The following is a 14,922-nucleotide window of genomic DNA, read 5'->3' as shown; positions in this document are numbered from 1 at the left end:
GATGAGATCCACCCTGAGTACATCTAGTCTCTGGATGTTGTAGGGCTGTCATGGTTGACATGCCTCTTCAACATTTCGTGGCAGTTGGGGTCAGTGCCTCTGGACTGGCAGACAGTGGTGGTGGTCCGCCTTCATAAGATGAGGTTGTATTCTAAGTACAGGGGGATCTCACTCCTCAGCCTCCCTGGTAAGGCCTATGCCAGGGTATTGGAGAGGAGAGTCCAGCCGATAGTTCAACCTCAGCTTCAAGAGGAGCAGTATAGTTTTCGTCCCGGCCATGGAACACTGGACCAGCCCTATACCCTCTACAGGGTGCTCGAGGTTTTATGGGAGTTTGCCCACGTTTTTTGTGGACCTGGAGAAGGCATTTGACCGTGTCCCTCGTGGTGCCTTGTGGGGGATGCTCCAGGAGTACGAAGTCAGGGGCCCTTTATAATGGACCATCCGGTCTCTGTACAAATGGAGCAGGAGTTTAGTCTGCATTGCCGGCACTAAATCTGACCTCTTCCCGGTGCATGTTGGACTGCGGCAGGGCTGCCCTTTGTCACCGGTCCTGTTCATAATATTCATGGACAGCTCCTGCCTCAAGTGTAGGAGTTCAAGTATCTTGGGGTCGAGTGAGGGGAGAATGGAGCAGAAGATCAACAGACAGATCGGTGCGGCTGCTGCAGTATTGAATAGAGAGCTGAACTGAAAAGCGAAGCTCTCAATTTACCAGTCGGTCTGTGTTCCTACCCTCACCTATGGGCATGAACTTTGGTTCATGATCGAAAGAACGAGATCCTGGGTAGAAGCGGCTGAAATGAGCTTCCTTAGCAGGGTGGTCGGGCACTCCCTTAGAGATAAGGTGAGGAGCTCAGCCATCCGGGAGGAGCTTGGAGTAGAGCCAGTGCTCCTCCACATCGAGAGGAGTCAGTTGAGTTAATGTGTATACAAGTGCTGGAAGCATGCTATTTAAAGATTACGATGCAAATGAAGAAGCTGGAATGTTTTAATCAAAATTTAAATCTATTTTTAGCAGGTTGGTTCAAGACAATAAGGGTAAAACACAGATAAAATGGAGCAAACTCACATTACCGGACCATCAGTGTTTGAAACATCTCATTGAAATAAAGATTGTCTTAATGATAAAACACAACACAGAAAAAATAGACTGGTACAAAAAATGACCCGTTATTTGTTTGTTGGTATCAGATTTATAAACAAGCAGCGAACTGTTTTTTCATTTTCCTATTTTGAGATCTTAATTGACTATGAAAAGAACGAATGATACACGGATTCAAGTGAAACCCAAGTATCATTTTACTATTTACAAATCATAAACGATGCCTGAAGGCTAAATGAAAAAAAGGACACATCAGCTTTCTGAATTACATGTAGGCAGGCATTGTAATTAATAACATCCTAAATCAGATGATCACACATAAAAACAGCTGTTTAGATGCACAAACATTTCCCCCAAAAACACACATAACAATACCACCATTAAACAGCGTGTTTGGTTCAAAAACTTATTTATGGTCCTTAAATGAATTAGCATCTGCAGGAGGAGGAAGCAGACACAGAGCAGCTGCCTGTAAGCAGACTGCCTGCATCGGGTCAAAGGGGAGGAAGATCCCACTGAATCCATGGAGCACGAATATCCAATATCCAACTTAAAACTAACTTCACCACAGTGAAAAGTCTGTTTTTGCTCTGTCCTTGTCCTTGTTATTACCACGACTGAGACAAAAACTTCCTTATAAAACCCAAAATGTTAACTTCTTCCTGCAAACTTTGGAGAATTACCAGTCCAGACAGAGGCATCTCTCCTCTCTGCTTCTCCTGCCATACCCCCCTCACCTCAACACCTCTAAGCCTTATTTTATAAGTGCTGGCTGGGCTGAGTTCTAGGTAATTATCCCCAGTGGATGAAACAACATATAAAAGACATTCTTGCATATACAATAATACAAACATTATAAGTATTTGGTTGACTTTTTTTTAAATATATATTTATTTATTTATTATTATTTTACACAGATTACTGTAATGTGACAATGTCACAGTAATAGTAGACAGCATACACTGACGGCTGTAGGAGGGGCTTTGCCGCCATAGCTTCAGCCCTCAGTGGGTCAGTGAAAACTCAACAGGTATCATGCCGAGTAGAACGAAACCTAGTGGAGCCGTGCCGCCTAAAACGAGCCAGTGGAAAAGAGGCAATAGTGGCTCCATGACATCATGAGGATTCCAGTTGTGGCTTCTCCTTCTTGGACTGGATCAAAAGCAGACCAGTGTTTATACCTCTTTGATTGTGTACAGTTCAGTCCATGTTTCACCCATGGTTGGGGCACAACACTATCTAATGCTCTTTCTATCAATTCCTACAGGTCCCTCTCAAAAAATTAGCATATTGTGATAAAGTTCATTATTTTCTATAATGTAATGATGAAAATTTAACATTCATATATTTTAGATTCATTGCACACTAACTGAAATATTTCAGGTCTTTTATTGTCTTAATACGGATGATTTTGGCAGTGGGTTCTCACCGGGTACTCCGGCTTCCTCCCACAGTCCAAAGACATGCCTGTTAGGTTAATTGGTCACTCTAAATTGCCCTTAGGTGTATGAATGAGTGTGTGCATGGTTGTTTGTGTGTTGCCCTGCGATGGACTGGCGACTTGTCCGGGGTGTACCCTGCCTCTCGCCCATAGACTGCTGGAGATAGGCACCAGCTCCCCCGCGACCCACTATGGAATAAGCGGTAGAAAATGACTGACTGACTGTTTTTAATACAAAAAACGTCAACCTTCAAATAATCATGTACAGTTATGCACTCAATACTTGGTCGGGAATCCTTTTGCAGAAATGACTGCTTCAATGCGGCGTGGCATGGAGGCAATCAGCCTGTGGCACTGCTGAGGTCTTATGGAGGCCCAGGATGCTTCGATAGCGGCCTTTAGCTCATCCAGAGTGTTGGGTCTTGAGTCTCTCAACGTTCTCTTCACAATATCCCACAGATTCTCTATGGGGTTCAGGTCAGGAGAGTTGGCAGGCCAATTGAGCACAATGATACCATGGTCAGTAAACCATTTACCAGTGGTTTTGGCACTGTGAGCAGGTGCCAGGTTGTGCTAAAAAATGAAATCTTCATCTCCATAAAGCTTTTCAGCAGATGGAAGCATGAAGTGCTCCAAAATCTCCTGATAGCTAGCTGCATTGACCCTGCTCTTGATAAAACACAGTGGACCAACACCAGCAGCTGACACGGCACCCCAGACCATCACTGACTGTGGGTACTTGACACTGGACTTCTGGCATTTTGGCATTTCAATCTCCCCAGTCTTCCTCCAGACTCTGGCACCTTGATTTCCGAATGACATGCAGAATTTGCTTTCATCCGAAAAAAGTACTTTGGACCACTGAGCAACAGTCCAGTGTTGCTTCTCTGTAGCCCAGGTCAGGCGCTTCTGCTGCTGTTTCTGGTTCAAAAGTGGCTTGACCTGGGGAATGTGGCACCTGTGGCCCATTTCCTGCACACGCCTGTGCACGGTGGCTCTGGATGTTTCTACTCCAGACTCAGTCCACTGCTTCCGCAGGTCCCCCAAGGTCTGGAATCGGCCCTTCTCCACAATCTTCCTCAGGGTCCGGTCACCTCTTCTCATTGTGCAGCGTTTTCTGACACACTTTTTCCTTCCCACAGACTTCCCATTGAGGTGCCTTGATACAGCACTCTGGGAACAGCCTATTCGTTCAGATATTTCTTTCTGTGTCTTACCCTCTTGCTTGAGGGTGTCAATAGTGGCCTTCTGGACAGCAGTCAGGTCGGCAGTCTTTCCCACGATTGGGGTTTTGAGTGAAGAACCAGGCTGGGAGTTTTAAAGGCCTCAGGATTCTTTTGCAGGTGTTTAGAGTTAACTCGTTGATTCAGATGATTAGGTTCATAGCTCGTCTATATGATTGTATTGAAATGATTATATTCCTGTGCATACATTTGATTTTTTAGATTTTTTGTTTAATAACATCATGACTGGGTTTGTAGTTCAGTTTTCATTGCATCGAGGGATATATAGATTCAGGCTTAACTGAATGTTTTAAAATGTTCTTTAATTAGTTATCTTCTGTAAGAGTGGTAAAAACTGTGAAACAGAGCATTCCTTTAATTAAATTTTGCATATAGGGGTTTGCTGTGTAATGTTTCTCCTCTTCTGTTCTCTGACCTCTCTGAAACCAGTTTGAACCATGCTAAGAAGGCTTGCCCTGTACTTTTAACAGTTCTGGTTTGGAGCAATTGTAAAAGTGCTACATATAGTTAGTATAAATACTGTCTATTACGGTGGAGAAGACTTCCCTTCATTTATATATGCATTTTTTTCTCAATAAGCCATACTTCCTTTCTTAAAAATGACTTTAAACTCAAGGGATGAAGCAGTGTTGTGTCAACTTGTAACAGAATGCTTTGTTTAGATAAATCTAATAAAGGAAAGCATATTTTTAGAGACATAAAATGGTATTTCGGTTCCAGCAAGATAAATCCTAAGCTGAAACATGGCACATAGCAAGGATTGGTTGAAGCCTGATGTGTCAGATGCTTTCTGGATTTGTTTTCTTTTTCTTAGAAACATTATTTTCAGACACTGTTACTCTACCTGCTGTAGATGTTTTTAAAGCTGTACACCTCAATTTTCGTTCAGTTTACTTCCCCTGCATAATGAATTTAACCACATGTTACAGAAAAAAAAAACTGTGTGATAATTTACCAATGCATAGAAACAAATGGCCTTCATTTAACAAATGTAAGTATGGTCCTGATTATAACACATCTATTAACCAGAGGTAATAATTCTGAAATACCCAGAGTAGTCAAGGCAAACACAATATATATTGATTAACCTTCAGGTTTTCCATCCTTATCCTTTTTTCTTCCCTTGCCCCTTTCTCTATTTCACTCCCCTTTAGTGTGCACTATCATACCATGTGTTGCGCAACAGGCCTTGGCCAGAGGTCTTTGTTTTCTGTTGCTTTCGTGTAACAAGGAGCTCTGTCACAAAGTGTTTGGGCGAAATCTGTTCTCTCTCTCTGAAACTGATGCCTCCCTCCTCCTCCTCTACACCCCCTCCACTCTGAAGTCTCTCTGTCAGACATGTTAACTCATAAGCTGCCTTTTTCAGATGCTCAAAGAAATAAAAAATATTTTCACAGAAATTAGTTCTAAATAACCAAAAGTTAAATTTAAGCTCTGCATGACACTTCTGAGCTATGCTATTATTCCCAGAGCCTGATTAAAAGTCTTGTGATTAGTACAACTCAACATAGGAAACTGCAGTGCCACTTTTAAAATCTTTGGCTCACAATGCTAACTTTTCAAGTATTAATATGCTGTAAACATTTGTTGTGTGGGATGTAAAAACTGTGAAACATAAAACCGAGAGCTACCACACAATAAATACACAGTAACTAAAAATAAGGAGTTGGTTTTCTTTCAAAAATATTGCAAATAATATGTCTTATTAAGTGAGGTAAGCTCAGAAAGTTTAGAATTATTTATAGCAATGCTAAACCACATCAGTTATTAAACATATATGTTAATGTTTTTTAAAACATGTTTAAAATTGTATGTAAAACAATAAAAAATAAACATTTAAAAAAATTAATATAGCTAAAATGATGACTGTAGTTTATTGGATAGAGATCCCTTGTCTTACAGTATAGCAATGTCTTTATTCCAGGTTACACTGCAAATAGCATACATCAATAAGAGACTAATAGCTGACCTGTTGCCCATTTGTCTGGGTGTTTGTTTTGCTCAGCATAGTTTGTTCCTTGTTCATTTTCTCCTTTTCATTAGAATCAGCACTATAGGCAGCAGCTGTCATCATTAGCACAGGGTGTCTGGCTTGATGGAGGAAGCAAAAATGCGAACTAAAAAAAGTGAACTTTGTTTTCAATTTAGCTTAAAGCTATGTATACTGCTTTCTTCTTCTCCTTCTTCTTCTGATTCTTCTGTTAATAACATTGCCGGTTTAATTCTGTTTACACATTAAATGTTAGAATCTTTAATAGTATCCACAATAAAGATGCTTTTTGGTTTATTTCAGCCTGATGTATATACCACATGTGACTCTTGTTACCCCATTGATTATTCTAAATTTCTATTTGATCTATTTGATAAAAATTTATCGTTGACAAACAGAAAGCTGACCAATGTTTCGAGCGCTCTGGTTTATGAGTCAGACCTTCTGTAAAGTATCAATCATGTGAAGAAAACTCAAACAACTTAGATTCAAAGGACCTGCTGTAGAATAGGCCACAATACAATGAAAAATTGCACTTCAAATAAACTGAAATAATTGATCACAATTGTGTCTTAAAATCATCATGTATTTAATCAGGGTATCTTTGTCTGGCATACATTTGTTTCTTGCTGAACTGGAACCTGTAGTGGGGCAAACACCTAATCATCATACTACATGTATTAGCAGTGCAAATATGATTGTCTGAAGTTTACAATAAAGACTTCATGTGATCATAAACCCCACCAAGCTTTAGCTCAGAACAACAAAGCACATGGAATAGGAAGTACGTACAATAAAAATGGATGTTTAGATTACAAGAGGAAGCAGACAAAGATAGACTAAAGCAGAAAGGGGCTTATAATAAATATAGAGTCTTGTGTTAACTTTTGAAAGACAAAGAAAAAAAACGACGTATGGTAAGTTCCTTCGAGTCTGTGTTTCATCCGATGATCACACAGTGAGGAATGAAATGTGAGCGATAACCCTGTGACCTGAACTGTGCATGTTTGCGGGTTATTTTTGAAATCCAGGAAGAGGATGCGTGACCATGTCACTGACTGACTTATTTAGTGAACTGTAGCTGGAAATCATGGTTTTAATGAGCAGTTCCTAAAGAACAGGAAGAACTCATATTTTTTAAACACCACTTTTCCCTTAAAAATATCTGGAGCCCACCAAGATTAAATGTTAGAGAAATTAAACACGTACAAACTACTAATTTAAAAATTTTTTATGGACGATTAATATTTGCCCATTTTTGGTAGCTTAATAAGAAGCATGGTATAAAGTTAGCAGCAATGTAACCAGATTATTGTTCTCAATTATTGTATAGTTATATGTTCATTGCCACAATAATTTTCAAACTTGTAAAACATCAACATTTATTTAGATTTAAGCACATTCATCATCTTCAAGCTTTTACTTAAAAATAGGACAATTTTACAATTTGAACAGGAATAGCTTTGTGAGCAGTTGTATTTTAAGACCTTTCGACCTGACCCCACACCTTTGACAAGGTTTGATAGTGTAATGTCTGATGCTCTCAATCAACCACTGATGGGGGGAGACTTACACGGCACATCACTTTACCCATCACCATACCCAGAGTGAAACATGGTGGTGGCACTACCATGCTGTGGGGATAATTTTCTTCAGAAGGTTGAAAATGGATGGAGCTTAAGAAAACCTGTTTTCCTAACCCTAACCCTCTTACCCTAACCCTAAAACACCTGAGACAAGAGAGAGAGAGAGAGAGAGAGAGTAGCCTAATATATAAAGTTAATAATTTACTGCTTTGGGTATGATTGAGTAAATACTAACATTTTACACTCCAATCAGCCTGTTTATTACTTTTAGATTTCTTTTTTTTGGGTATTAGCATTTTGCACTTATCACTACCATTAAAAGGTTGCAGATAATAATGACACCCTTCCCTTTGTAAAGTCTTAACTCTATGATGAGCTAGCAGTGACTCGGTCAAGTCAGTAATCGAGGAAGAAAACAGAAAGTATAAGTCTTCAATAAAACAACAGTTTTTAATCATGGAGGATAATAGTTACAACTAAGGAACATAATTATCAATTCTGATCAACTAAAACTTAAAGCTAAAGAATAAAAGTGGGTTTTTAGAAAAAATAGAACAACTGTAGTGTACAGTTATTAAATAAGAAATTCGTAAAAAAAAAAAGAATTTTGTTAGCTGTGCCTGGCTTGTGAGGTCAGAAATCCTCTGATGTCAATCTGGCCAGTGTTTGTCACTGGATATGTTGCCTTTCCACAGGACACTCTACTATGTTTGCCTGGGTGGTAGAGCTGCCAGAGTTATGAGACTGTGGTCCTGTAACAAAACACACACTACAGCTGAGCAACCTTGCTGACTCAAAATGTCATGCCGCTTGCAGGAGATGCTGACTTTCTCAGATACAGTACATGCAGGACGTCTAATTTTCAGCCCCAGCATCAGGTTTCCAAACAAAGTTTAACTGTGGTTGATGTGTAACTCCAGCAGCAGGAGTTGATTTGGAGTGGAAGGAATGTTGACCCCTTTGGACCGGTGAGTTAATAACTTCAGCGGTGGTGTTAAAGAGAGGAAGGGCATTAGCATTTTGCATCTTAAAGAGATCCTGCAGTGGGAACAAGTACAGTACAGTGAAGGATTATAATTAGGAACGATGCACAGCACTGTGCACTGCTTAGTAAAGAAAAGGCAAAGTTTACAGGGAACAGGGGGATCATATCCACAAACCAGAAATTCAAGCAGCGACAATTTTTCAGCTGGCTTAAAAACACCAAACTCAGGCAATTCTCTGTTATCCCAACTTAGATTTACAGTATATGACAGAGTTGTACTCAGTTTCATTACCACATTTAAAAATAAACAGGTAAATACTGAGTAAAATAAAAAATAAAAAACCTGAATTATGAATAGCTGATATTTTCTGGTTGAATTTTTGTTTTTAAGGACACGTGTGCAGACACTGTGTGGCAGTACCAAAAGTGCTCTAAAAATGTTTAATTTAAAGAAATCTTTGTTATGTTCGTCTGACTACTACATACTATATTTTATTATAAATTCAAATAGTGAGCTACGACACTGACAAGTCGGTTTGGAGAAATCTTGGTGTCACTTTCAAACAGTGCCAGGCGTCAGAAATGGTGGTGGCAGCATAATGCTGTGGGTCTGTTTCAGATTTATTCTTCTATTTGATAAAGAAAAAAAAGAGGTTTTATTTTATATTATCAGTATGGACCAAGTGGTTGTGACCAAAGTTTTAAAGTTGCATGACACAAATAACGTTTTTTATACCATTGCAAGCACACTTTTTTTTTTGCCATAATTTGGAGACCACTTGGTTTTCCAAGATAATGATCACCAACTGGAAGCTTATCAAAAGACACATTTATCCAAATTTTAGTTAAGGACAATGTATAGTTTTGACCCCATGTGGATCAGAGCAGAATATACAATAAATTTCAACTTGTGAACCCAACCACTGGAGCTGTTTGATGTTTAATTTTTCCACCCTCAAAAACGAACATTTTCTAATGCACCATTAAAAGTTCAAACTAATATGCTTCTCATGCTGATCACCATCGATCACCATCATATTACAGGTTATCTCCAATGGGTTCTCGCAACACCATAAGTCTGTGGCCTGGGCTGCCATGCTCATCCCCTCAATGTGTTTAATACTATATGTGTAGGTCACAAGCTGGACTTTTTTTTTTCTCTAGGATACTGTTTACATTAAATAAAATATTTGTGGCTCACCTCCTTACTCATTCAATTAGGTTGATGTATTTCACTATAGCTACAAATGTTAATTTATAAATGTGCCAAATGTGCCAATTTATTTTTACTTACATGTAAATTTTCTGAAATTAACAAGGTGAAAGAACATTAGATAGGGTTTTTTTTTTTTCAGCTCTATTATTAGTTATACCAAACTTTAATAAAGGTTGGCTAATTATATGCTGATAAATTGCAAGTGCCCATCTTTTCTTACATTCAGTTCCTTCATCTTTTCCAGTAAGAGTAGAGTCAGCAGCATGTGCTGTCCTGTCAATGGCCTACTCTATTTTTACGCTGTTAAAATGCTGCCCTCTTGTGGTCCTATTTGTGAGTCACATGCGGTTCACAACAATCACCACTGGAGAGAAGCAAATCCACATATTTAAAAAGACTGAAGAAGAAACTTTCATATCCCAACATTAAATGTATTTGCCTTTTAACTCTTCTGGATCTTGCATCAACTAGTGCCTCTGAGGATATATAACATTAATAGACTGTCTGCAGAATACACACAACAGAACCTTTATTGCAGATTCAAACTGATACAAAACAAAAAAGGTATAGGAAATAAAGGGGGAAAAAAGGAAAAAAGCATGTTTTATTAATAAAAGTTTATTTCTTTTGATTTTGTGAAAGAAATCAAGATTACAAATTCTTCTTCAGAAAATTTGTTGTTTAATTTTATTACATTTATTGTATGTAGCATTTATCCAAATAGTGACAGTATAGAGGTGTAAATTCTAAAGACACAAGCATGGTTTCAGTTAAGTTTATTGTATTGCAGTTTATATAATATATAGCTGTAAATATATTTGTGGTACAGTTCTGATTTCTTCACTTTTAAGAACAAACTGAAGGAAAACCTGCTGGTATTTGACTATAGTACAGGTCCTTCTCAAAATATTAGCATATTGTGATAAAGTTCATTATTTTCCATAATGTCATGATGAAAATTTAACATTCATATATTTTAGATTCATTGCACACTAACTGAAATATTTCAGGTCTTTTATTGTCTTAATATGGATGATTTTGGCATACAGCTCATGAAAACCCAAAATTCCTATCTCACAAAATTAGCATATCATTAAAAGGGTCTCTAAACGAGCTATGAACCTAATCATCTGAATCAACGAGTTAACTCTAAACACCTGCAAAAGATTCCTGAGGCCTTTAAAACTCCCAGCCTGGTTCATCACTCAAAACCCCAATCATGGGTAAGACTGCCGACCTGACTGCTGTCCAGAAGGCCACTATTGACACCCTCAAGCAAGAGGGTAAGACACAGAAAGAAATCTCTGAACGAATAGGCTGTTCCCAGAGTGCTGTATCAAGGCACCTCAGTGGGAAGTTTGTGGGAAGGAAAAAGTGTGGCAGAAAACGCTGCACAACGAGAAGAAGTGACCGGACCCTGAGGAAGATTGTGGAGAAGGGCCAATTCCAGACCTTGGGGGACCTGCGGAAGCAGTGGACTGTGTCTGGAGTAGAAACATCCAGAGCCACCGTGCACAGGCGTGTGCAGGAAATGGGCTACAGGTGCCGCATTCCCCAGGTCAAGCCAGTTTTGAACCAGAAACAGCGGCAGAAGCGCCTGACCTGGGCTACAGAGAAGCAGCACTGGACTGTTGCTCAGTGGTCCAAAGTACTTTTTTCGGATGAAAGCAAATTCTGCATGTCATTCGGAAATCAAGGTGCCAGAGTCTGGAGGAAGACTGGGGAGAAGGAAATGTCAAAATGCCAGAAGTCCAGTGTCAAGTACCCACAGTCAGTGATGGTCTGGGGTGCCGTGTCAGCTGCTGGTGTTGGTCCACTGTGTTTTATCAAGGGCAGGGTCAATGCAGCTAGCTATCAGGAGATTTTGGAGCACTTCATGCTTCCATCTGCTGAAAAGCTTTATGGAGATGAAGATTTCATTTTTTAGCACAACCTGGCACCTGCTCACAGTGCCAAAACCACTGGTAAATGGTTTACTGACTATGGTATCACTGTGCTCAATTGGCCTGCCAACTCTCCTGACCTGAACCCCATAGAGAATCTGTGGGATATTGTGAAGAGAACGTTGAGAGACTCAAGACCCAACACTCTGGATGAGCTAAAGGCCGCTATCGAAGCATCCTGGGCCTCCATAAGACCTCAGCAGTGCCACAGGCTGATTGCCTCCATGCCACGCCGCATTGAAGCAGTCATTTCTGCCAAAGGATTCCCGACCAAGTATTGAGTGCATAACTGTACATGATTATTTGAAGGTTGACGTTTTTTGTATTAAAAACACTTTTCTTTTATTGGTCGGACGAAATATGCTAATATTTTGAGAATGACCTGTATATTGTACTTGGCAATGAGCAAAACAGACCACTCATAACACCCCCATAATTGTCAAAAAAAACATATTCATTTCTTAGTTTAACTGAATCCTTTGGACAAAACAAACAATTTTATTGCAGAACCTTTCCAATAATCTGCACGTTTTGAGGCTGGCTACTGTGACATAAACTTTCGGTTCATCTATTAGCTATACAATTAATCAGAATTGCCTTTATGGAAGAGTAGCAAGATGAAAGCCATCCAAGTCGTCCTGTTAAATGTTTGCCTCAAGCCATGAAGGGGACACAGCAAACATGTTGAAGATGGCGTTTCAGGTAGTGACCTGTGGCGCTGATTGTATTGCAGCCTCATGTCTGTCAATCTGCACCAGGGCAGCTGTAGCTACAGGGTAGTCTACCACTGTCAGTGTGTGATTGTGTGTATGAATGGCTGGGTGACTGATTGTAGTGTAAAGCACTTTGGGGTCCTTGGACTTGATAGAGTGCTAAGTGCGGACCATTTACCATTTCTTCCAAAAGTATATTGCACATTGTCCAAGAACTGCAAATATAAGATCAACATAAAACAATTAATTACAACAAAAACAAAACAGTTTAAAACCCTACTGACTATTACCTGCACATTCTGCCATTATTGTGCAGTGTTTGTGTTGCTGTTTAGGGATTTGATGGAAAGTGGAACAAATCAGTTCTTGTAGAGGTTCTATATGCATGCAGAAACTGAGGCGGCGGCCTGAGGAAACAAGCAGATATTCTGAATAAAGGATGTGAGTGTGGTCTGAGATAATCTTCTGGGCCTGTTGGGTTATTGTTTCCTTAAAGATGGTTTGAAGTGAGGAATGCTACTTGATTCCCATCCAGTTCGTAGCTCTTTGTGTGAGCCAGGTCAGCTAGCCTGCATTTTGACAGACAGGCTGAGATGTTGTACCTAATGATGCTCTCTATTATGGCATGCTAAAAGAGCAGCATCACCTTCTGACTAACATCAAAGGCCCTGTCTGTTGTGTTTGTATTCCCAGATATTTTTATGAATCTACATGTTATAAATGTCCAGTAGTAAGTGGTCTCCAACTGACTTCGGCTCAAAGATTATTTTCTGTGTTTTTTGGACATTAAGAATCAGGAAATGTTTCTTACGTCACTGAACAAAACTTTGGATCCGCTGTCAGTAGGTTATTGAGTTTAATGGATCTGATATGAGGCAGAGAATGGCTGTATCATCGGAGAACTAACAGGACAGGTGAACTGACATCCCCCTGGGGGGCGCCAGTGCTGATAGTGAGAGGATCAGACGTGAAGCTAAAAGCTTCATAAAATATATTCCTGTAAATTTCTGTTCTGCACACAAGACCTGGTTATCTTTTATTTCTGATTATCCGTACTTTTCTCACAGGAACTGACCTAAAGGTGGTGGGTGGTGCACACCTAACACATGGTCCAACTTCCTCCCTATAAATATGAAGCCTGCATCCAGGAAGCCACACTTTGGCCACCCAGCCCGGCACTTCATTTCCTTTGAAAGCAATGGAAGAGCACCACCATCCCCTGATGCACATCACTATAAGTGCATGTCAATGAGGTGCAGATGACAGGAGTGCATTGTGAGATGGCTGCTGAGTTGGAAGCGCCATGTGAGACTCCTGAATGAGCTGCCAGGGGTTGGCAGGAGGGAGAGGATGGTAGCATCCACAAAGGCGCATTCAGGGACTGCACACTAGGTATAAGACTGGCACTCCTTCCCTTCCCTGGAACAGCAGGAGGAGGCTGTTGCTTGGTACTGGCTGAATGGAGCGATTATTGTTGAAATAATAGGGGAAAGTAGGTTTATTATCCCCATATAGCACTTCCTCCAGTGTCTTCATGGACATTATGTCACTACTTCATTGTATGACTTACAACCTTGTCTTGTTCATGTGGCCTAGGAGACCTAACAGAGTTTTCAGCAAGATTTACTTTTTTACAAGCAGTCCTTGCAAAAGTGTTCCTAACCCCTTTAGGAACACTTTAAGTTTTCCTCATTTTCAGAATCAGAATCAGCTTTATTGCCAAGTTTGTGCACACAAACAATGATTTTTTATATTTATATAGCATATAACAATTGGAAATAAGAAATATTTTTTAAATGTACATATATACACAAGTGACTTCACAAAAGAAGATAAGAAGATAATGTGAGATCAGTCTAAGTACGCATGGTGTTGTTCTGGAACTCTGACTGTCAAGTTTTCATCAGAGAAACAGCCTGGGGGAAGAAACTGTCTCTGTGGGGGCTGGTTTTAGCAGGCAGTGCTCTGTAGCGCCATCTGAAGGTAAAAGCCTAAACAATTTGTGTGCAGGGTGTGTGGGGTCTGCAGAGATGTTAGCTGCCATTTTCCTGACCCTAGACCTGTATATGTCCTGGATAGAGAGAAGGTCAGCCCTGATGATTCTCTCTGCAGTCCTGATTGTTCGTTGCAGTCTGGACCTGTTCTGTTTTATGGATGATCTAAACCACACTGAGATGGATGAAGACAGGACAGACTGAATGATGGCAGTGTAGAAGATGACCAGCAGCTCCTGTGGAAGGTTGAACTTTTTGAGTTGCCTCAGGAAGTACAGTCTCTGCTGGGCCTTCTTTCAAACATTGTCTATATGTGAGGACCATCTCATGTCTCAAGAAATGGTGGTTCCTAGGAACCAGAAGTGGTCCACAGCAGATACAGTGTTGTTGAGGAGGTGAACGGGGTTAGATGTGTGTGTGTGTGTGTGTGTGTGTGTGTGTGATGGCCTTTCGGATGTATTTGGCAAAGTTAAACAATTGGTCTCATCTGACTAGAATATTTTTTTCCACGTTTGCTGCGTTCTCTAAATGCCACGAGGCAAACATTGAACAGGACGTCTTGTGGTTTTCTTTCAACAACAGATTTTTTTGCCACTCTTCCACAAGTTCCAGATTTGTGAAGTGTCAGACTGTCAACAATTGATGTCAATTATTCCTCCTGAGCTGTGGATGTCTGCAGCTCCTCCAGAATGAACATGGGCCTCT

Source organism: Girardinichthys multiradiatus, chromosome 5, assembly GCF_021462225.1.
Source record: "Girardinichthys multiradiatus isolate DD_20200921_A chromosome 5, DD_fGirMul_XY1, whole genome shotgun sequence".
NCBI classification, from domain to species: Eukaryota; Metazoa; Chordata; class Actinopteri; order Cyprinodontiformes; family Goodeidae; genus Girardinichthys; species Girardinichthys multiradiatus.
Note: the sequence above shows the minus strand (reverse complement) of the source record.